Here is a 22,661-nt window from a genome sequence, read left to right as displayed (position 1 = left end):
AATCATTGATCATGAAACTGATCTGGCTTATGTTCCCAGTGTGGTCACCACCTTTATACTTTGGGAGGTATATAATAGAAGTGCTTAGCAATTACACACCTTTTTTCTCCTTCTCAGGTGCTCAACCTGTGAAGGAGACATCCTTTTACCCACCCAGTCCTCCCCCCAGACCATTTACATTTGAGAGTTTTGAATTTTTTGAATGGCCTTTTAATGCTTTTGAGACTTGTTTGCTGATGGTGATGGGAATCACCATGCTAGCACGCATACAGAGTGTGTTTTGCCCATGACTGATTTCAAGAGTTAAGCAGAGTCAGATTTGGGTCTTGTCTGGGGTCAAACGACGATGTAGGAGAACCAAGAGATTTTCCCTGAGGCTGGACAGTCATGAGTGGCAGGGTGTGTAGGATAGTATGGGCAAGTATCTAGGTCAGTGGGCCCCTCCAGTACTTTGGAATTTCACTACCGAACAACTGCAAATCCAGAAGAATTGATAAAACACTTAAATGAGGTGTGTGGTCATTCTGGCCATACCAGAGATGGACAAATCATGGCAACGTGCTGGGGCTTGGCCTATGCTTACAGGGCCTTGTTCAACACTCTCCAGCACCTTCAAAAGGAAAAGAATGTTGGTGGATCTGAGGGCAAAGCAACAGTCAGCGCAGCTATTCCAGCTCCAGGCACAGCAGCTTCACCACCCCCAGCAACAAGTACAGTCGCTACTCAAACCACAGTGATAATCACTGCAGCCAAACCAGAGGACCAATTCGTAGCAATATCGGTTGCCCCTGTATGCAAGAGAAAAAACAAAAAAGAGGCAAGAAGGGTGAAGCAAGATGAAGAAACAATGAATTCACCACCAGGTCTAGCATCTGATCAGGAGTCATCATCACATGACAAAGAAGAAGAGGTAACTTCTCGACCTCGGACCTCAACCGAGCTGTGGAATATGCGAAAAGATTTTACCCGTCAACGAGGGGAGCACATCATCACCTGGTTACTCCGATGCTGGGACAATGGGGCCGATGGTCACGAACTAGAAGGTACAGAAGCCAAGCAGCTGGGATCACTTGCTAGAGAAGGGGGAACTGACAAAGCAATTGCAAGAGAGAAAAAGTCCTTCAGTCTTTGGAGGCGGCTCTTGGCAGCTGTAAAAGAAAGGTTTCCATACAAGGATGATGTTATGAGTCGTTTGGCCAAGTGGACTACTATAGACAAAGGCATCCAGTCTCTGAGGGAATCAGCTATTGTAGAGATGATCTATCACATCAAGCCGAATAACGGGGATACACCCATAGATCCAGATGAAGTTGAATGTACACGACCCATGTGGTGAAAACTTACATGGAATGCACTGTTATCATATGCCCATTCATTGGCAACAGTAACCTGGAATGACGTAGTACCACTAACAGTGGATGAAATAGCTCATAAACTCCGAGAGTTCGAAGACAATCTCACCCCTTCCATCATCTCAGCTGTGGAAAAACTGTCCCAGGACCTCGAACAATTGAGGGACGATGTATCTGATTTATCCAGCTCCTCACGTGTACCAACACACGTCTCAGCTATTAACAAAAGGCGTCCTATTGTTCGAGAGAGGAGATACAGGAGGTATACGCCACGGGCTACCCTATGGTTTTACCTGCGGGATCACAGAGAAGACATGATGAAGTGGGATGGAAAACCTACTTCAGCTTTGGAGGAACGGGTGAGTGAACTGAAGAGGGGAGCAAGGGCCAAGACTGATCATCCCATGAGAGCTACAGCTTCAGTCTCTGGTGAGCAGTTTCCCAGATGGAATGGAAGAGCTGATTTTACTCCAGCTCCTGTGATAATGAAGAATAATCCCTTTCACCACGACTTAAGCGTCCAATGCTGTGATGACCATTAGAGGGGCCCTGCCTCCAGCCAGGTGGAGGTAGGGGACAATTGGATTTACTGGACTGTGTGGATCAGATGGCCTGGCATATCAGTCCCACAGAAGTATAAGGCTCTAGTAGATACCGGTGCACAGTGTACCCTGATGCCATCAAGCTGTCAAGGGGTGGAACCCATCTATATTTCTGGAGTGACAGGAGGATCCCGAGAGTTGACTGTGCTGGAGGCTGAAATCAGCTTGACTGGGAGGGAACGGCAAAAGCACCCTATTGTGACTGGTTCAGAGGCTCCATGCACCCTCGCCATAGACTACCTCAAGAGAGGGTACTTCAAAGACCCAAAAGGGTACCGGTGGGCTTTTGGTATTGCTGCTTTGGAGACTGAGGAAATTGAGCAGCTGTCCACCTTGCCTGGTCTCTCAGAAGATCCCTCTGCTGTGGGGTTGCTGAAAGTTGAAGAACAACAAGTGCCAATTGCGACCACAACAGTGCACCGGCGGCAATATCGCACCAACCGAGACTCCCTGATTCCCATCCATCAGCTGATCCGTAGACTGGAGAGTCAGGGGGTGATCAGCAGGACCCGCTCGCCCTTTAATAGCCCCATATGGCCAGTGCGAAAGTCTAATGGAGAATGGAGACTAACAGTAGACTATTGTGGCCTGAATGAAGTCACACCACCATTGAGGGCTGCCATACCGGACATGCTAGAACTTCAGGATGAACTAGAGTCAAAGGCAGCCAAGTGGTATGCCATGACTGATATTGCCAATGCATTTTTCTCCATTCCTTTGGCAGCAGAGTGCAGGCCACAGTTTGCTTTTACTTGGAGGGGTGTCCAGTTCACTTGGAACCGACTGCCCCAGGGGTGGAAACACACCCCTACCATTTGCCATGGACTGATCCAGACTGCACTGGAACAGGGGCAAGCTCCAGAACACCTGCAATACATTGATGACGTTATTGTGTGGGGTGATACAGAGGAAGAAGTCTTTGAGAAAGGGAGGAAAATAATCGAAATCCTGCTGAAAGCCGGTTTTGCCATGAAGCGGAGTAAGGTCAAGGGACCTGCACAGGAGATTCAATTTTGGGGAATAAAATGGCAAGACGGACGTAGACAGATCCCCACAGATGTGATCAACAAGATAACAGCAATGTCTCCACCAACTAATAAGAAAGAAACGCAAGCTTTCTTGGGTGCTGTGGGGTTCTGGAGAATGCACATCCCAAATTACAGTTCGATTGTAAGCCCTCTCTATCATGTGACCCGGAAGAAGAATGATTTTAAATGGGGCCCTGAGCAGCAACAAGCCTTTGGGCAAATTGAACGCTAGATAGTTCATGCAGTAGCCCTTGGACCAGTCCAGACCGGGCCAGATGTAAAAAATGTACTGTACACTGCAGCTGGGGAGAACGGTCCTACCTGGAGCCTCTGGCAGAAAGCTCCAGGGGAAACTCGAGGTCGACCCCTCAGCTTTTGGAGTCGGGAATACAAAGGATCTGAGGCCAGCTATACCCCAACTGAGAAAGAGATACTGGCAGCCTATGAAGGGGTTTGAGCTGCTTCGGAAGTGATTGGCACTGAAGCACAGCTCCGCCTGGCACCCCAGTTGCCCGTGCTGGGCTGGATGTTCAAAGGCAGGGTCTCCTCTACACATCATGCAACTGATGCTACATGGAGTAAATGGGCTGCACTAATTACACAAAGAACTCAAATAAGAAATCTCAGTCATCCAGGCATTCAAGAAGTCATCATGGACTGGCCAGAGGGCAGTCACCCCAGAGAGAATTGAGTCAGACAATGGGACTCATTTCCAGAATAACCTTATTGATATTTGGGCCAAAGAGCATGGCATTGAGTGGGTGTATCACATCCCCTACCACGCACCAGCCTCTGGGAAAATCGAACGGTACAATGGGCTGTTAAAAACTACACTGAGAGCAATGGGTGGGGGAACTTTCAAGCATTGGGATACACACTTACCAAAGGCCACCTGGTTGGTCAACACCAGAGGATCTGCCAACAGGGCTGGCCCAGCCCAGTCAGAACTTTCACATACTGTAGAGGGGGACAAAGTTCCCATGGTGCATATGAAGAATTTGCTGGGGAAGACAGTCTGGGTTATTCCTGCTTCAGGTAAAGGCAAACCCACTCGTGGGATTGCTTTTGCTCAGGGACCTGGATATACTTGGTGGGTAATGCGGGAAGATGGGGAAGTCCGATGTATACCTCAAGGGAATTTGATTTTAGGGGAAAACAGCCAATGAACTTAATTGTATGCTGTTGCCTGCTGTGTAATACTTTTACAGCCCATCAACTAGATGTCTTCAGGTCACCAGCGACTGGCCCTGACTTCCCTCCAACCATCATCCCAACAGAGAATGAACTTTGATAGAACCGGATGAGTTCCACAGTAAAGGAACGACCAGCATCAGCAGGCAATGATCCAATACTGCACACAGCCTTTCCTGCCCTGAAAGATTGTTACCAGAGATGGAACCTGACATCATGGACCGAATGGACTCAGCAGCATTATAGGGATTGGTCCATGCACTAAGAAAAAGATCTCTTTCTCTTGGTCTGTGTGTATATGGATGTATATATGTGGAGAGCGATGGTATATTGAAAATGTGGGATCTGAGCATGACATGAATGGTATGGAATAAGGGGTGGATAATGTCCTGGGTTCAGCAGTGGCAGTCATGTTTCTCCTTTGTGGTAGCTGGTGCAGTGCTGTGTTTTGACTTCCAGCCTGGGAACAGTGTTGATGATACCCATGTTTTCGGTTGTTGCTAAGTGATGTTTACCCTGTCCAAGGACTTTGTGAGGCTTATGCTCTGCCAGGGAGGAGGGGAAGCTGTGAGGAAGCAGAGACAGGGCGCCTGACCCAGGCTAGCCAGGGAGGTATTCCATACCACAGCATGTCATGCCTGGGCTGGGGGGGTAACTGGGAATTGCCCGGAAGGACACGGGCTTCTGGGTGGGACTTGTTTCTTGGCCAGTGGTATCGTATTCTCTTCCCTTGTTATTTTCTCTTATCTTTGTTGTTGTTGGTTTAGCGGTGGTGATTTGTGTTGTACATTGGTTGCTGGACTGTTCTTGTCTCAACCCATGGGAGTTGCACTCTTTTGATCCTCTTCCCAGTTTCTCTGGGAGCAGGGAAGGGGAGAGCCCTGGGGGAAGGGGGGGGGGGGGGGGGGCTCAATTGCTTTCAGCCCGGGGTCTGGATAGGGTTTAAACCACGACAATTATCAAGTAGGGGAGAGCAATATGATTTCTCTTGTGATAGGCAGTTTCCAAGAGTATTCTACATTGTTAGGTCTAATTCATTAAAAAGTAGACTATATAATGAGTAATTCAACCATTTTTTTTCAAGATTAAATATTTCAAGTATTGATTACATCTAATGCAAAAAATATAGTAACTAATGACATATATATTAAAACTTTCACATACTGGATTCAAACAGCAAGGATTACTGAACAATATTTCAATGATACCTGTGCTTAGCCTTTTCTTCTTATTTGTTCTAAGAGATGGCCATTGAAGATCATTTCCAGTGAGGCAATGCAGGACTTCTGAACAAGATTAAAATAACTTTCTTGTAAAACTTGTGGAAAAGTGAAAGAAATTATGCCAGTTATAGAATTTTACAGAACATGTACTGGATTGTTAATGTGTTAATTAAAAGAAGCCTGTTCATAAATGAATGGTTACTTAGCAATGTACTATTTGGTGATTGTTATACAAAGCCTTTCAGTTATGTTAGAACTGCAGACTGACCACAGCTGTAAGAAATATAAGAATTTACATTGTTTATGAAGATATGTCAACAGCCAATGCTTCTTGGTCTTTCTCATTAAGATAGAAGAAATCTACTCATTCAAGTGAAGTAAGAACTAATGGCTAATATATCTTTATTTTAATTTAGACTTGAATCATTTATATTGATTTAACAAATTACCATCTGTCAGAAAAAAAAACAAACCACAATTTCATTTGTGTATCTCATAAAATGCTTTAATGCTATTTTTTCTCTTTTTTTTTCAGAAAACGTTTCTTTTTTTTTTATTCTTAAAAGGGTATTTATTAGTCTTTAAATACCCAGCTGTATAAAGGATATCTCCAATCTATGTTGCATGCTTGCATTTTAGATATTATGAATGTTGCTGTTGTGGAGTAACAAAGTTACCAAAGTAACAAAGGTTCACACTGATTAATTTCATTGTACTTACTAGTTTTCCACACATTCAAATGGAACAGTACACTGCCTAGTCTTTTCCAGTTGAGCAGAACCCTGACACCAAAGATTAAGGCGTACATTTCAATTTAACAGGGATAGATCCACTAAATTTACCAGGAAAATTTACCGGCCGTGGGTAGTTATAGGTAGTTATAGGAAGAATCTTGCCCATGGGAATAGTCCTTTGACTTAATGAGACCAGTTATGACATCCATAATGTTTAAAGTCATTTCTTCAAAGTCAACACACAAAGGTGGGATGGGAGTGTATGCGTGTCACAGGCTTGCTCTGTGGCAGGCTTACAACAAGGTCTGTTGTAGCTGCTTATGCAAGACTAAACCAGCCACTGTGGTAACTGAAGTCAACAAAACAAAATGTATGAGTGGCTTGAATGTGACTTTAAAATTTGGGTTAAGTCTTATATAAATCATCTTCAGGTATAATTATATTAACATTTCCTTTCAGGACAATATTATACAGGAGTGTACTTGACAGCAGAATTTAGCTATTTAATTTGGTAGTTCCCATTAGTCTTTGATTTTCAAAGACTGACTTTACTCCTTTTGAAAGGAGGCTACTGGAGCACCCAAGTGCAAATTTATGGTGACATAAAAATATAAACAGCTTGATAACAAGAAATAAATTCACACTGACCATCTACAAATTTTCTTTACAGTAATATAAATTCTGCCAAATAGCTTATGATCAGCCTTTTTCACTATAAGGTAGAAAGCAGAATTTACAAGCAAGCCTGCAATAAGAATGTGACCCTGAGATAAAAGGAAGGCTTTTTTATTTGATTTTAATTAAAGAAATTGATGGTACTTCATGTTCTGAGTTGTTATAGTACAACACATTTTATACAAAGAGGGTGAGGAAATTGGCAAAATAATTTTTTGTGCCCATATTCTTGACTGCCTGGTGCTGAGTAGACACTGAAGTCTAAAGGAGCTAAGGCTAATCAGCATTTTATAAGATATACTTTTATCTTTCTCTCAGCTATGCATAGTGGGATATTTTTTTTAATCCCATCTTCCTGAATAGTTCTTACAAAAGGATTAGGTGCATCTGTTTACATGCTCAATAAATAATCAGCAACTGCTGAGTTGAGGTTACACTGATACATACACAAAGTTTATGCCTTTTCTCCTTGCATTTGATCTTTGTAATGTGAGCAGCCTGATATTATCTAATAAATCTTATGCAAAATCCTCAGCACACGTTTAGCTTTAATTTACTAGATTATAAATTGCTCTAATCTCTCTGCTATGTGTAGCATTTTGCAGCCATAAATTATTTGGTAGCAATTATCCCTTAAAATGTAACGAGTGATTGTTTTCTGCGTCCTGAATTCAGAACAATTGTGAAACTGAGTAGAAAGGTATTTGAACAGCTTAGTGCTCTGTGGGTCTTTTCTCATATGAAAATTACATTTGTGCATTTTGATTAAATAATCACAACTCTATATATTTCATGTATGATAAAAGATGCATATTCTTTCTCCCTAAGCTGTCCATAGGCCCTAGTCAAGCTCATTTAAATAGACTGGAAGATTAGGGTTGCTACTGTTATTATTAGTGTTGCTATTATTTGGAGACTTAAAGGATGTTTTTCCAGTTGATATGCCAAATAAGACTGTAATGATGAAAAATGAGCCAGGCAGTAACTTTTCTACTAGAAGGAGGACCACTGGCACCAAAATACACTAAGATTTTGGGGAAAAAGAAAGTATTCATATTCTGGATGTCATTGGCTTTTTATATTCTTCACTATTTTTTGATACATCTCTGAGATACACTACAAATGTTCTGGAATATTTGGAATGAAGAAAAGATTTTTAAAGAAGAGGAAAATCACAAATGAGTTCCAGGAAATCTCCTACCATATTCCGTGTAATTTTGGGTTGAGTAGTCATATTTCAGCCTTAAAATTAAGAGCTTTCAAATACTGCTGCATAGACACAGTCAGAAGCAACTTCTTCAGGCATTAAATAAACCATACAAACAAACATAACTACAAAAAAACCCCATGTCTTAACACTTGAGGTATATCTTGCCTTCCAGAGTCCAGATAAGTATTATCTGAGAAATTTGGACACAAATCTAAATGAGTTATTTTCAGATTTGTCACTACAATCCATATTATGGTCTGCCACTCCAGAAGCAATTATGAATCATTAGTTTTAATAAGGAAAAATTAGTTGGCACTGTGTATAAATGGCACCACCTACACAAATGGCTTTGGGGAGTTGGAAAGCATTCGTTTTTTCCATCTGTGCTTGAAGTACAAGCCTGGTACCCCCTACAACTAATTGTGCTTTTCTTCAGTGGGGTGAAAATTTCATGTCTGACTTCCTATGCTTTGTGTTTCTAGTATTTTCTGTTGCCTTGCAGGTAAGTATACATTTGTTCCATGATTTTTCAGTCCTCAATTTGTATACGATGCTTTAGGTGTACTGTGATAAATCACATCATTCATAGCAACAACTTCAGGGTATATTCTGGAACCTATATGGAGGCAGTGGTGATAATATATAATTATTGATAAATATTTACAAAACACAATTTCTGAGCATTAGGTATTCATTGCACATTTAACAACAACAACATACCAAGTCACAGAACTTTCCTGTAGAGAAAAGTTTTAGACGTAATTAGAGGACACTAATAATAAAAAACTGTGGATAAAGCTGTGAATCCAGACATGGATTTCTGCCCACAGAAATCTTGGCTGACAGCAGAGAACAAAGGTAATTTGCCACTTATGTTTCTTGGTTGTTTTTTTTTTTTTTAATTTTTTAAAAGAGTGAAAACAATAAATATAATTGTTATTAATTAAAATGGATCGGAATTTAAAGTGGCTGCAACTTATTTTCCAGATAATGTGTTATAACTCAGATATAAGTAATACAAAAGAGAAAAACATGACTATGTCCCGTGAAAAGTCAATGCGTAGTAAATTCTGTATTGTAGAATTTGTAACTTACTATGTGCCTATCAGCGTGACTAATTGTGTGGCCCTTTCTTTGGGAAATTTATGTAACTAATCAAACCAGGTGGAAAAGTCAGAGCAAGAGAAGCTAAAGAATTCAGACCTGAAAGATGAGCTGAATGGACATGTGGGAACTTGCTCCAACAGGAAATAGAAAACTATGTACTAAAAGAATATTCCATAAGGTATACTGAATTAAAGAATTGGAGCCAAGACTGTTAAGTCATGCCCTGGCTGATATCATATGAAACACATCTCCAGTTTTGTTTCCCTACTTGTAACGTAGAATTTAATATTCTTACAAAGATTTTGAGATTTCAGTAGCATAGTATCATAAACTGTAAGTTTCTCTCTGGCAAAAACATCTATTTATGGTTTGAAAGTGCTTGAGATCTATAGTTATGAATGGATGTGGTGCTCTGTGAACCTGTGAATCAAATAAATAAAGAATTGGAAAGAATCATGGGAGAAGATTTAGGTAAAAAATAGATGGGGAAAAAAAAACAAAAACCCTCAGGTAAATATTCTCCAGAACTCAGGGGACTACAAGTAGCAAAGGACCCACTAAATATTTTTGGGGATTGTGTAGGATAATGACATGCAGCTTTGCCACATATTCAAGCATAGTCAATTCTTTCTGTGTTAAAGGATACCCCTATACCGCAGCTTCTGTCACATGATGGGATTTCACTGTGAACATTCAGTACAACCAGACTGGTTGTGTGCAAACTGAGTTTGAACAGCATGTGGAAGTGTTAGATTTGTTCTGCATACTTAAATGAATATACAGCATTTTCCCATGTTAGACATCACAGCTGACTTCTTGTCTGGGCTTGTGGAATAAAAATGAGCAAGGACATGCAGATCTGAACTGTAACCACCCTGATGCTCTGCAAAGTCCATTTACCGCAAGTCCCAAAACCTGAGGAGTAAATAGCTAGAAGTCTTCAGCATGCTTCCTCTCTTCATCTTTTCCACGTCCATAAGCAGATGGAAGAAGAGCTGTGAATTTTCAGAAGGAAGGAGACTGAGGGTGAGATAGAGTCGTAAAATATGTCCTGTTAGGTGGCAATCTCTGAATGTTGTGGTAAGACAAAGTGGAGCCATGGATCTCACAAAGCTTAACGTAATGAGCCTAAGATCTGAGGAATCGTTGTCCCAATGTGGGCATTCTTCCTTTGGTGTCTAAGATACAATCTTGATGAGGCTCCCCAAGAGTGGGCAAAATACCAGGAAATGTTAATAATACAGATGACTTTTCTATGAAAGAAAGAGTGACAAATGTGGCATCATTTTCTTGAGGTCTTAGAAAACAGCAGAGATAAAGTCTAGGAATAAACCAAGAGAAAAAGATCCACCATTAACTTCACAAAAGGGAACTTGTAAGACAGACACCACAATTTCTTTTAGGTGATGCTTGTTCACTTAACGCTGCTAGGAAGTGTAATTGGTGGGATTTGAAGTAGCTCAGCTAGTCTGGAGATGCTAGGTAGCTTTCATGATCCTACCTTGTGTTTTCAAGTAAATCTGAAACAGCAGCCTTTTTGGATTTTGGAAATTTCTTTCTTTTTCTTGTTTCTTTTTCTACCTTTAGGATATTGGATATTATATGCCAGAAAATGAAATGTGCTTGATGAGGTTATAGTTATTAGCAGAAAATTTTTAAAGCCCTGTGGTAAAAAAGGCTTGTTGCTAATAATATTAATACTAATTTTATTTACATAGCACCCCCCATTCCCCTTCTAATGTCCTTAGGGCATGGCTAAGGAATTGTAAGCATAGTCTGAACAAAACAGAAATTAAAAAAAAATATTATCTTCAACACAGAAGATGAGTGAACTTCAAAACTGGACCTGAGCAGTTCAATCACATGTTTATCTAGGGTTGATTAAAATCTACAGAGAAAAAATAAAATAAAATAAAAATGTGTAAGCTAACAACTTCCACTCTGGTCAAGTTGGATATTATATGAAAGTCACTTTTAGTACAGATAAATCTGCTTTCCCTGGCATTTATTAGCACTTATGATTCTACTCCAAGCCAAACTTTCTATGCAGAAGCAGAAATAATTTCAAAAAAAACAACAAACCAACTATATGGGAAAGAATAAACCCACCCTTACAGCTGAGATTTAGCCAAAGGAATTTGATGGAGAAATCAGAATCCATATCCATTTCCAAAGCTCACAATGAAAGCTCAGTTCCAGGCTTTGAGAATAACAATGGTTTAGGTACATTTAAGCTGCTCTAGGCAGTTGCTTTTTCGGTTTATTTGGAGGGCGGGGGGGCAGAGATTTGGTTTTGTTGTTTTTTTTTAATATATTTATTAAAGGCATCCAACAGTTGAAAATTTTTAGCTTCTTTTGCTAAGTTGTTTATGCTTAGCTATCTGTTCTGTTACTGTTCCAGGATTCTTTCATAGAAAAGATAGTACCTGTCTTTCCTAATACTTTTTACCCTAGCCCTAAGGAACTTTTTAACACTCCTGTCATATCTTATTTCAATCTTGTTTTTCTTATCCAATTTGTTCACTCTTTCTTCACACGTCATGGTCTTTGGACATTTCCTAATTCCTGCAGTAACCATGAGAAAGGAATACTCTAGTTGATTCTTTGTTTGCTTTTTTGTTTGGTTGGTTGGTTTTGCTTTTTTGTTTGTTTGTTTTTTTTTTTTTTAATTCAGGGACCCAAACTGCCTGCAACATTTGAGCTGAGCTATTTAATGTGTGTTAAAACAAGAACAGGATTTTTTTGTGTGTCTCACACGCAATATTTCTCTGTACATAGTCTGAGGGGGTTGGTTTTCTTTCCTCTCGTATGTTTTGTTGCCAGAGTGTGAGCTTATTGACTCCTGTTAAGTGCATGGTAAGTATAGCCTTCAGAACAATTTTGTATTTAACTTCTTCCCTGCCATTTGTATTCATCTTATATTGTGCAGTTAACTATAATAAATATAGAATTCTGTAGTCCTACTTAACTCGTCTTTGCTATTTCAGATAATTTTGCAAGGTTGCTTTGAATTCTAAATCATACTTCAATGTACTTTCAGTCCTTTAGAGCTTCGTATCACCTTCAATTTTAATATGTGTCATTCATGTCATTAATGGGAACACACTGAAGACTTGTGGACCCAGAAAATACTGAAGACCGTGTCATTCAAAAAAAATGAAGGTTTAAAGTCTGTCAGCTTCTCTCAAGTTTCCTTGGCAATCTATTTCAAACGTTTTTTGTCTAAAGTTTTAGAATCTGATACAGATGTATGCAATACATTTGCACTTTGCTATTTCTCTTTCTGCTCAGCCCAAACCAGTGCTTGATGCACTGAACACACCTCACTTAGGATGCATAGGGTAAGTAAGACAGTCATTCCGAAGTCATTCACTTGCATATGAGCTGATCATTATGTTTAACATCAAGCCTAAATCGGGATAATCAGGATTGCAGTTGCTGGTTTAGGCTTACGAATAGTTATAGAAAGTCCTGTATTTTTAGTACATAATGGAACATATTCTAAATTTTCTCCTGAAAATTTAGAAATATTAGAAACTTAGAAAAAAAAAAACAAAACAAAACCAAACAGTCCAGATCAAAGGGGTTAAATAAGAAGATTACTTGATTTTGAACCTCTCAGATATGCCTGGAACAACAGAGCAAGTAATACTGTTGAAGACCAATGAGAGCACAAGGTACAAAGCATTCTGAGTGTCAAACTATTGCTTTTTTTGGGGATAACGAACCTCTGAGAATGCAAACAATTTCTAGTTGGCAAATAATCCCCCTTCATGTTAATGATGTATCAAGAAATCAAATAATGTAACCACAAAACAGTCCACAACATTAATCTGCAGGGTGCCAGGTGTAAATTATAGGAAAAAATGCAGGATGCACTTCCCCAAGTGGGCTTGGGGAAGAATATTAAGCCACAAAGATTACAAATTTTTATAAAATGGATCTGTGGGCTACTGCCATTTACGTCCTGCTCAGCCTGGGAATTAGATATTGATGATGTATTGCAGCTATTAAATTGTGGATAGTAAGGCTATGCTCTGATCCCTACAGAGCCACTAATTGAGTTGTTCCTATAATAATGGATAAATGTTGAATATATCTGTGGAGACTAAAAAAAGATCTACAGTTCTGTATATGATGGGATAAGCCCAGACTCAGCAAATTTAGCATTCGTTCAGTCTCTTACAGTCCCCACTCTCTGGTAACATTTCAACCAGTTTAGTAAATGAATACAAATGCTTGAAGCCAAGATATGTGGAGAATCAAATTATTTTTTTGAAGTTAATTCCTCCAAAGAATTCCTCCACCTTAAAGGTTGCTGTCAAAAGCAACTGGATCAAGTTTTGTTCATTACTCAGGGAGAAGGAGGGAAGATGTTTGTGTGAGAAATATGCAATAGATTTTCAATGTGATTTTTTTTTTTTTTACTATTATTAGGTACATTGGGTTTGACAATTTACTGCAGGCAGTTTTTTGTTTTGCTAATTAGGACAGCGACTATAGTAATTATTTTAATTATCTTTGATGCCATTATCACATTGTTTTTACATATGCAGTTATTTTGTCTGTACTCTTTTAGGGATCAGAGTTCAAATTTATTATTACAGAATTATGAAAAATACTGTGTGGGAAGAAATCTCAAGAGGTCATCCAATTCAGCCTCCTGCTCAAAGCAAGGCTATTTTTGATGTTATATTGGGTTTCTCTGGGTCTTGTCCAGTGAAGTCTGCTATAAAGACTGAAATTTCACAACCTCTTTGGGAAGTCGGAGCATGTGTGACCAGCCTCATGGTGAATATTACTTTTCCTGATGTCCAGCTGGAACTTTTTCAAAAATTTTTAACAAGTTGCAAAATGCAACTGTTCCCTCTTTTCTTTTTGCGCCACTGAAAAAGCCCTTGGTGAGTTAGCCTTAATCACTCTAGTGCATGTTACAGACTCATGTTTAATTTGTTGTCTACTAAGACCATAAATCCTTTTCCATGGAGCTTCTGCCTAGCCAGTCTGTCCGCAGTCTGATTTACTCCATGGGTCTGTTCTATATAATACTCCCATTATTTTAACTTTGACTTATAACCTACCTTAATATTCTGGTAGAATAGAACAGAAAGGAAAATGACAAATAAAACAGATAAATGTATCTTTCAATTCTTTAAAACACAACGAGACCAAGTTGTGGGTCCTCGTTGCATCTCAGTCAAACAGTACAAAACATGTAATATTTGTTTTCATTATCTTTAGAAAAACAACATAAGAAGTTTATTTTAAGAGGGATGTAGTCTCTGTGCTAAACCTCTGCATATGTAATATCCATACTTCAAATTATTTTTCTTACCTTACAGGTGACTGAATTTCTTACTTTACTGATATAATTCCACAACAATAGAAATATTTCTTATAGAATTGGACTGGAAAATTGAATCTGGCCCAGTGTGATATCTGAATAACATTCATCTGACTAAATGTTGATCTGTACAACCTTTATATGTCTATTCAATTTGCACACATTACTTCTGAGCTAATCATAGTACCAGCTTCTTTATTCACATGGCAGTTATTCTTTCTTCTGTAGTATATTGCCCTTGTCAAGGCTTCTTTCTTTGCCAAATCAGTTTTAGGCCTCCAAGTTTAAATGAAAATGTGTAGTTTATCTGACACAATGCAGATGTCTGCATTTCAGTAAGCTGTATATACAATGAAAACAAGAGTACTTTCAAAATAGGAATTATTCCATACCGGATAATTTCTATGCTGAATGATCTTTTCTCTGCTGCTTGTACAGAGAATTCAAACAGCTAGTTCACATGGAGACGTAGAATTCTACGAAGCCATACCTCTAAACCTTCATGAATAATCTTCATGTATGCGAATAAACAAATCTCCTCTCTGATCTGTTCTAATTGGAACTGTACATTTACTGTGAACTAGTAAGGACGAAGTTCATTATAGTATTCTGAGATATTTTGGTTCACAAACAGATTTTGTACTTTTGATGCCACATAGGTTACCTGAAGATGAATTTTAGAAGTCATGTGTTATTCCTAATTGGGAACTGAACTTTAGTAACAAATCCACTCATTAGGCACAACCCCCCTAGAACAGAACTAAAAAAAAATCTGAACCAGCAAAATAATTAAAAAAGAAAAAACAAAAACCAAAAACATTCTGTTTTCTAGGAAAAGTTAAAAATAAAATGAAAGCTTTCCTTCCATGCCAATAGCCAATACAGACACCTTATGCAGACATATTTGTTGCACTTCATGTATGGAAGTAAAAGGAAAACCAACTTCAGGAAAACAATGTGAAATTATCCTGAGGTTGATATACTGTAAAATGATGATGAATAACTTTATATATTTATTCTGCAAAAGGCAAAGTTATATACTACTATCTTCTTCTAAATACCTTGCAGATATCAGCTTCTGAAAAAAGTCCAACCATTTATTTTAGCCCTGGAGTCATTCTACAGATGCTGATTAAGCCATGGGCGCTCATTAGACCTAGTGGTGAACTAAGCTCTAAAAGACCCTAAGAGCAAAAAGTGGCAGATGTTACAATCCAAAAATTAGAAAGATCTGAAGGTCTGTGAACTTCCAGTGCTGCATAGAAAATATCACAGTTGCATACTCCGCATCTATCAGTTCTGTCCTAGTGAAAAGCACTGGGAAAACTGGAGCAAAACTACTAGTGAAAACTACTTTGGAGATACAAGTAATAAATCCTATATTCTTCAGTTTCACTGCACACCCAGTGTTAGGCATCTGTGTGCACAGCAGTTTAAATATCCAGATGTCCAGAAAGCCCAGAGCTACTATTCACGCACAGTGATGCATAAGCCTAGGGCATATTAAGCTCCTGCAGATGAAACAGAGAGGCATTCCAGCTTATCTGACGAGCCATATTTGATCTGCCAGCCCTCTGAGATGTGCTGGAGAGATGCAGTCCCACTCCAGTTTATGAAGCAGACCAGTCAGGTCCAACAAGAGATGGATTGCACAGATCAGTCAAAAGTGTGTATTCATTAAAGACACAGGTATGCTTTGAGAGAGCTTATTTATGTTCAAATAAGGCAACTTCTGCCTCCCTGACAGCCACAGCTCATATGTAACAGTTGCACTGAGCTTTCACTTGGACATCTTTTTCAAGTGTGAAAGATATCTTGGTCCACACTATTGTTTTATTATTTGTTTACTTTTTGCTATGTTAGATCAATGCAGAACTGTTCATTCATTTAAACCATAAAAAAAAAAAACAAACCAACAAACCAAACAAACAACAACAAAAAAAAAAACAACCCAAAACCAAAACAACCCAGCCAAAGCAAAAAAATCAGGATAGTTTCCAATATACTGACTTAAGAACTGCAGCATGGAATACCACCAATAAACACTGTCTGACGGGTGCTCTGGTAAACAGCAAATAGGCTAACCTTGCCAAATGTTCATATCACAGATAATGGAGCTTTAGAATCCAGACTGTGTGTGCTTTTCCCAGCATTCATTTGTTTTTTGCAACATTTTCTTTGGTATTTTGGACACAAAGCATCTGAGCTCAGAAAATTGCAACTCCATCTCACTAGTGGAAAACCTAACTGCTTTTTCCTGTGATGTTTTGATTTCCTTTCCTAATAGAATCCCTTCTAAATCATGTTCCTTTGCTAATCCATGTGGAGGATCAGTTTCTCCTGTAGGTCAAGCATCCAGAATCACCAGTACTGTCCCAGCACCTTCATCTGTCTTAGTACCTCTGCTTTAAGTGTTCTTCTTCCACACATGATAGTTAGTTGGACAGCAAAGATGCATAACACAGAATAAAATAGGGTTAGCTTAAGTTGCCAATTTATAAGTCATTAAAAGTAAGCAGTCTTGAGATATCATCAAAACCAATACAGTCAACAATATACTTTAAAAAGGGCCCTGAAAGTGCTTCTATATTCAGCTAGATAAGAGTGAAATAGTAATTGCAGGAATTTCACAGGGAATTTAATACTTCAACCAAGTGCTAGCCACAGGGACAAAATGATATGCTTATATAGGTCAAGGTAATTTTAAAAGAAAATGCTTTATAAAGAGCAGAAAAGCATCCTGGGTAACAATGTAAATTACCATGTCAGTAACCCTAATTAATTTAGCTGAACTTACTCTGTGGAATAATGGTTGAAGAAAAAAAAATGAAAACACAAAAAATGTCACTCATTTGACCCACCTCTTACAAAATGTGCCACATTCCTACTTTTTTCCTTTCCTTGGGTTCATTATTAGAGAGCCTGAGATACCTTCCAAGCTAACAAATTCAAAACGGAGAAAAGCCATGGAACTAAAGAGATTTTCAAACAAAAGACCGAAACTCACATGTATTTCTGTCAGTTACATAATCTTCAGAGCGGTCTGTGATCCTGACAATGTTAAATTCAACATCCGTCCCTTTTATATGTGAGTTCAACAATAGAGAACCAGAATTACTGGTCTTTCCTAAGCCTTCTAAGTGACAAGAAAAAATGCAGTAAGATCTGACATTGTGTTACTGAAGAAAAAAAAATAAAAATACAGCCCTAGTGGATCAGGTGTTTTCTTTAAATTTTAGCTCTTGGATGTACCAGATTAGGGACCCAGTGCAGTATTTTCATGTGTCTGCAAGGTATGGAGGAGAGAGATATGCTATTGTTTTATATAGATCAGGTAGATAAACTATTGTTTTGTACATACTGTCCAAAACCCCACCCTAAACCCTCACAGAATGAATAATGTTTTGCCTAAAAAAGCCTTTTAAAACCAGTGATTAATCTGAATTTTGGGGTATGAAATACATGGTTCAATTGTTTTGTTTTGTTTTTTAAATGAAAAGTAATTTAGGAAACAAACCTACATTCTGACATGAAAATGGCAGGGTTGGTGATGATCACACTACATAGAGGTCTCGAAATCTACTTTTTGCAGTCTCAAACATGCCCAAGTTAGACATGGTAAATTCAGTACTGACACAGGAGTTTCATCTTGGTGGCTATCACTAATGCTGATGAAGGGTGTTATTGTTGCTTACGTGTCATGCTAAAAAAAGCAGGAATTCTAATTAAAAAAAAGGTATCAAAAGTACAAAACAGGTAGAAGCACCTCAGATGCGGGATCAAGAATAATCACCACAAAAAAGCTTGCTTGGGGTTTTGGTTTAGTTTGCTTTGTTTTTGTTTTTTTTTTTTTTTTAATTCTACTCAGAAGAGTAGTGATGGGATTTTTTTCTAGTTAAAGTTTAAATCAGTAATCTTCTGAAAACCCAGCCTGCTCAAAGAAGAACAAAACAGGGAGTACAGATTATTAAAAGAATACGATTAATGAATACATTTCCCAAGAAGCTCCACAGAAAGACCAAAATTCAAATTCCTCTTCTGCAAGCTCCAAGGAAGGAAATTATTCTGGATTTTCTCCAGCATTATCCTTAAATTACGTTGAAGAAATGCATGCTATGTAAACACGTTTACTTCATTGAGGTTAAGCATTCACCAAGCCAAACTATCTTTCATTCTAAGTGCTTAAGACTGTTACCTCAGATCTTGCACAAGTAATTATTAGTGTCTAGTGCGAATTAGTTTATAGATACACTTAAATTTGTGGTCATGTGAGATGGCTGGCCTTGAGGTAGGCTGTTCTCTCAGTCAACTGCTGAGAGAACCATTCCATGTCATGTCTGAAGTCCCCTTCTGGTTATTTTTAGACCAGTTTTCTGCTTGTAAAATGTTTTGGTTTCAATGAATCGGCATTTTCCTATGGACAACAATCAAACATTTTCCAATCATCTCTATTTTGATGTATCTCAAGTTTTTGGAAAGCAAACTGAAGTAAAGTATATCTTTGGGGAACTGCTTAAACGGAAAAAAATAATCTAGTGAAACATTTTATACAGGATATTAATTCCTGCTTATGGATCAGTATTCTCTCCACAGGGAAATGAATTCCTAGTATCAACACAGTGGTGAAGGCATTGCTCAGCACATTTGTATTTGTTACTGACCAGATAATATCTAGGTCACTGTTTCATAGTGTTTGGACATATTGGATCTAAATTAGCAAGGACTCTATTGCAAACAACGGATGACTTCGAAAGCCTAATGCAATCTGCTGGAAAACAGCCACATTTTCTGCACTGGAAATGAGTCATGTAAGATGGAAATGAACTGGAAAATACAGAATGTAATTAAAGGAGGCTAATCAGTCAGGAAACTGAATGGATTCAATAGCAGAACCATCCACAATCTCTAATTACTCAAATGTGTCTCTGTTACTATATCAATATTTTCCAAGGTGTGTTTCCTTGCATCCATTTCCCAAATGAACTCCACTATTCACCCGTCTCCCTAATCAGCCCTTTTCAATTTAGTGATACAACTAACCTGCTTTAAGTAAGGAGAAATCCACACAAGTAATTGGTCCCACATGGTTTGACTTGTGCATAGAATCAGAACATTTTTCCTTTTGCTTTGCAAAGGTAGTCTGACAGTACAGGTTTGCTGCTGAAAGGCACTATTTATTTGTTAAGGCTGGGCCAAATCAGTCTTCTGAAATGGGAGCTCTGTTGTGAAGTCCCTCCTGTAGGAAAATATTAACTTGCTCCTTAGGCTGCTTTCCAGAAATGGCATCAAAAAGACCTAACCTGGATAACTTCCGCTTTTATTAATGACACCTTGAAAAAGACTGGGAAGCTTGATGAAAGGTCAGCAATGAAAGAAAAATGTATAATATTTTTATGAAGGAAAAATTTCTCCTAAGTGAATGTGACCATTGATCATCAGCTGTTACTTTAATGCATTCAGGCATGCTGTTTTCTGCACTTTCGGATGCCATTTTGCATTTGTAAAATTACTTCCAGGTACCATATGACTACTAAAAAACCCCAAAACAACAGGTTTTAATTTCTAAGAGTATAAAATGGAAAATTTATATTGGCTCAAGACCTTGAAGAACCCAGAGAAATCAGATTACTTACTGCAGGTGTTCTTGGTGAGCAATGTTTCTCCCCTCATAAGCTAGGAGTTAAAAAGACTTAAAATAAACAATGTTATTGAGGAAATATAGTAAAACATCAGCTTGGGAAAACTGGATAGAGTATTAGCAAGAGGTGTGATTACTGCAGCCAGAGTAGTTTGCCAACATTCCCAAACACAGTTATTTCACTGACCTACCTGCAAGGCTGATGGGGTGCTAGCTCCTGCCCTTTTCGATTTATTTGCAGGTTTTTACTCCCTCTTCATTGTGCAGTTAAATTTGTCATTAACTTACAGGTGTGTTTGTGTATTTGGGGAGTAACTATTACTCTGTGTTAACTGTGCTCTTTTGCCAAAGGGAAGGACATACTGCAGTCTGACATAAGGGCTTGAGTTTTTGGTGTCTTCAGCAACTAGCAGTCCCCAGACTCAATCATACACATACCATGAGTTACAATTTCCACTAAGCTTTGCAGATTGCCTTGAGGGAGCCTTTTCCACATATAATTTCCACCGAGAGGAATCAGAATCATTCACAAATTCAAATTACTCCACATTACAGAAGAACTGTTAAATATGGCCACGGTCCCTTTCTACATTCCCTTAATCAGTGCTTAACTCCATAGGGCTTCTTAACTCCTGCATACATTAACCAGGATGAATACAAGGCATACCAGACACTGGTGTCTCACTGCATCTACTCAGACAGAAAAAACAGTGGTTTCCAGATCACTGAACATCTGAATAATATGACAAAACCCAGATTGGACAACTCAATTTTGTTAACCCCTAATGACCTGGCTTATGGCCCTAGAGTGACCTACCCATAGCAAATCTGGCTATGCTCCTGTCACAGTAATTTGGGACTGTCTTCAGAAGACAGGCACTGTTTACACAGTCAAACACCTGCTCCACTATTATAAATATTTTAAAAGAACTGGCATGCTTCAGTAAAGTGTATGAGACCTGGTCCACATAGCAATTCTCTTCATTAACTCACAGATGCTCAAGATACCTTCTCTCCAACAGAGACACTCTCTCAGGAAATCAGGTTACTCATTAAACAATTGGGAGCTCTAAATTGACCTTTTTCTCCTTGAGATCTCCAGGTTGTATTTCTCACATTTTATGGTAATATTTAGTATTTTTAAGTGATTTCTTAATCTCTCCCTTCCTTAGTAATGAAAAATTATTCTATGTTCATGCATAGTATGGCTTCACATCCTTTGAAAAAATAACAAATGTGGAACTCTTTGTAAGCCAGTGTCTGTAGGCTAAAAGCCAAAAAAAAAAAAAAAAAAAGAAAAAGGAAAGTAGTATTGGAAAAAGAGTCTCCATCTTACATTAGTCCTAAGAAACTAGAGGGGTTGAATCACAGTTTGGGAACTTCCACCAGGTCTCTTTGGCACTGCTGGTGTATCAGCAGCAGCAAAGAGAAACTTTGGGCTGCTCACTAGTGGAGGACAATGAGACATTCTTTAGTTTCACTTTCTCATCTGTCCTGGGTTCAGCAGTAGCAGACATTTTTCTCCTTCTTAGTAGCTGGTGCAGTGCTGTGTTTTGACTTTTGGCCTGGGAACAGCGCTGATAACACCGATGTTTTCAGTTACTGCTCAAATGTTTAGTCTGACCAAGGACTTTCTGAGTCTCATGCTCTGCCAGGGAGGTGGGGAAGCCGGGAGGAAGCAGAGACAGGACACCTGACCAAAGCTAGCCAAAGAGCACACAACCACAGCACGTCATGCTCAGGATGTAAACTGAGAGTTACCTGGAAGGGCTAGTTCACTGCTTGGTCAGGCTGGGTATCAGTTGGTGGATGGTACTGTTTTCTCTTCCCTTGTTATTACCCTTATCATTATTATTATTGGTGGTAGCAGCAGTGGTTTGTGTTATACCTTAGTTACTGGACTGTTCTTATCTCAACCCGCGGGAGTTATATTCTTTCGATTCTCCTCCCCATCTCTCCGAGAGCTGGGGGGGGGTGGGGGGAGGGGGGAAGGAAAGAAAGAGGAGGGGGTAGTAGAAATTGTGTGGCTGGCTGGGTTTAAACCATGACACATCTCAAAAATTTAGAGTGGCAGTTCACTCTGTAATAAGCCAGGCTGTGACAGGAAGAGACGCAGAATGAGGGAGTGAACATTTATTGCATGTTACCTGAACAACAGTTGTCTAACTCAAGCTTGGTAGTTACTTCTTGAAGTGGTTCTACCCCACAGTTCCCAGCTGAAGTGTGCTGATTCACATTATCAAAAGCCAAAAAAGTGCCTGGCAATAGAGTACTCATCCTGGCTTTTGGAGCTGGGATTCATCCTTTAGCTCCACACAGAAGCCACAGCACTTCCATCCTCCCAGTTTCTCTCATCAGAATTCCACATGCCTCTAGCACTAGGTAAAATCAAGGAGATCCAATTCCCTTTTTTGTGTTTTGAATCACTGAGGCTGAAAAGTGTTCACTGCCTCATAGCTGTAAATCCCATGGCTATTGGTCTTGAGGCAGCACACAAAGCAGCTTCCTGATGATATCACAGCACCATTAAAAAAAAGGCCAAGAACTCTGAATCATT

Source organism: Pezoporus wallicus, unplaced genomic scaffold, assembly GCF_028554395.1.
Source record: "Pezoporus wallicus isolate ANWC-B61680 ecotype Strahan unplaced genomic scaffold, APGP_CSIRO_Pwel_v1 contig_3486, whole genome shotgun sequence".
Classification (NCBI taxonomy): Eukaryota; Metazoa; Chordata; class Aves; order Psittaciformes; family Psittacidae; genus Pezoporus; species Pezoporus wallicus.
The sequence above is the reverse complement of the archived record's forward strand: the minus strand, read 5'-3'. Positions refer to the sequence as shown.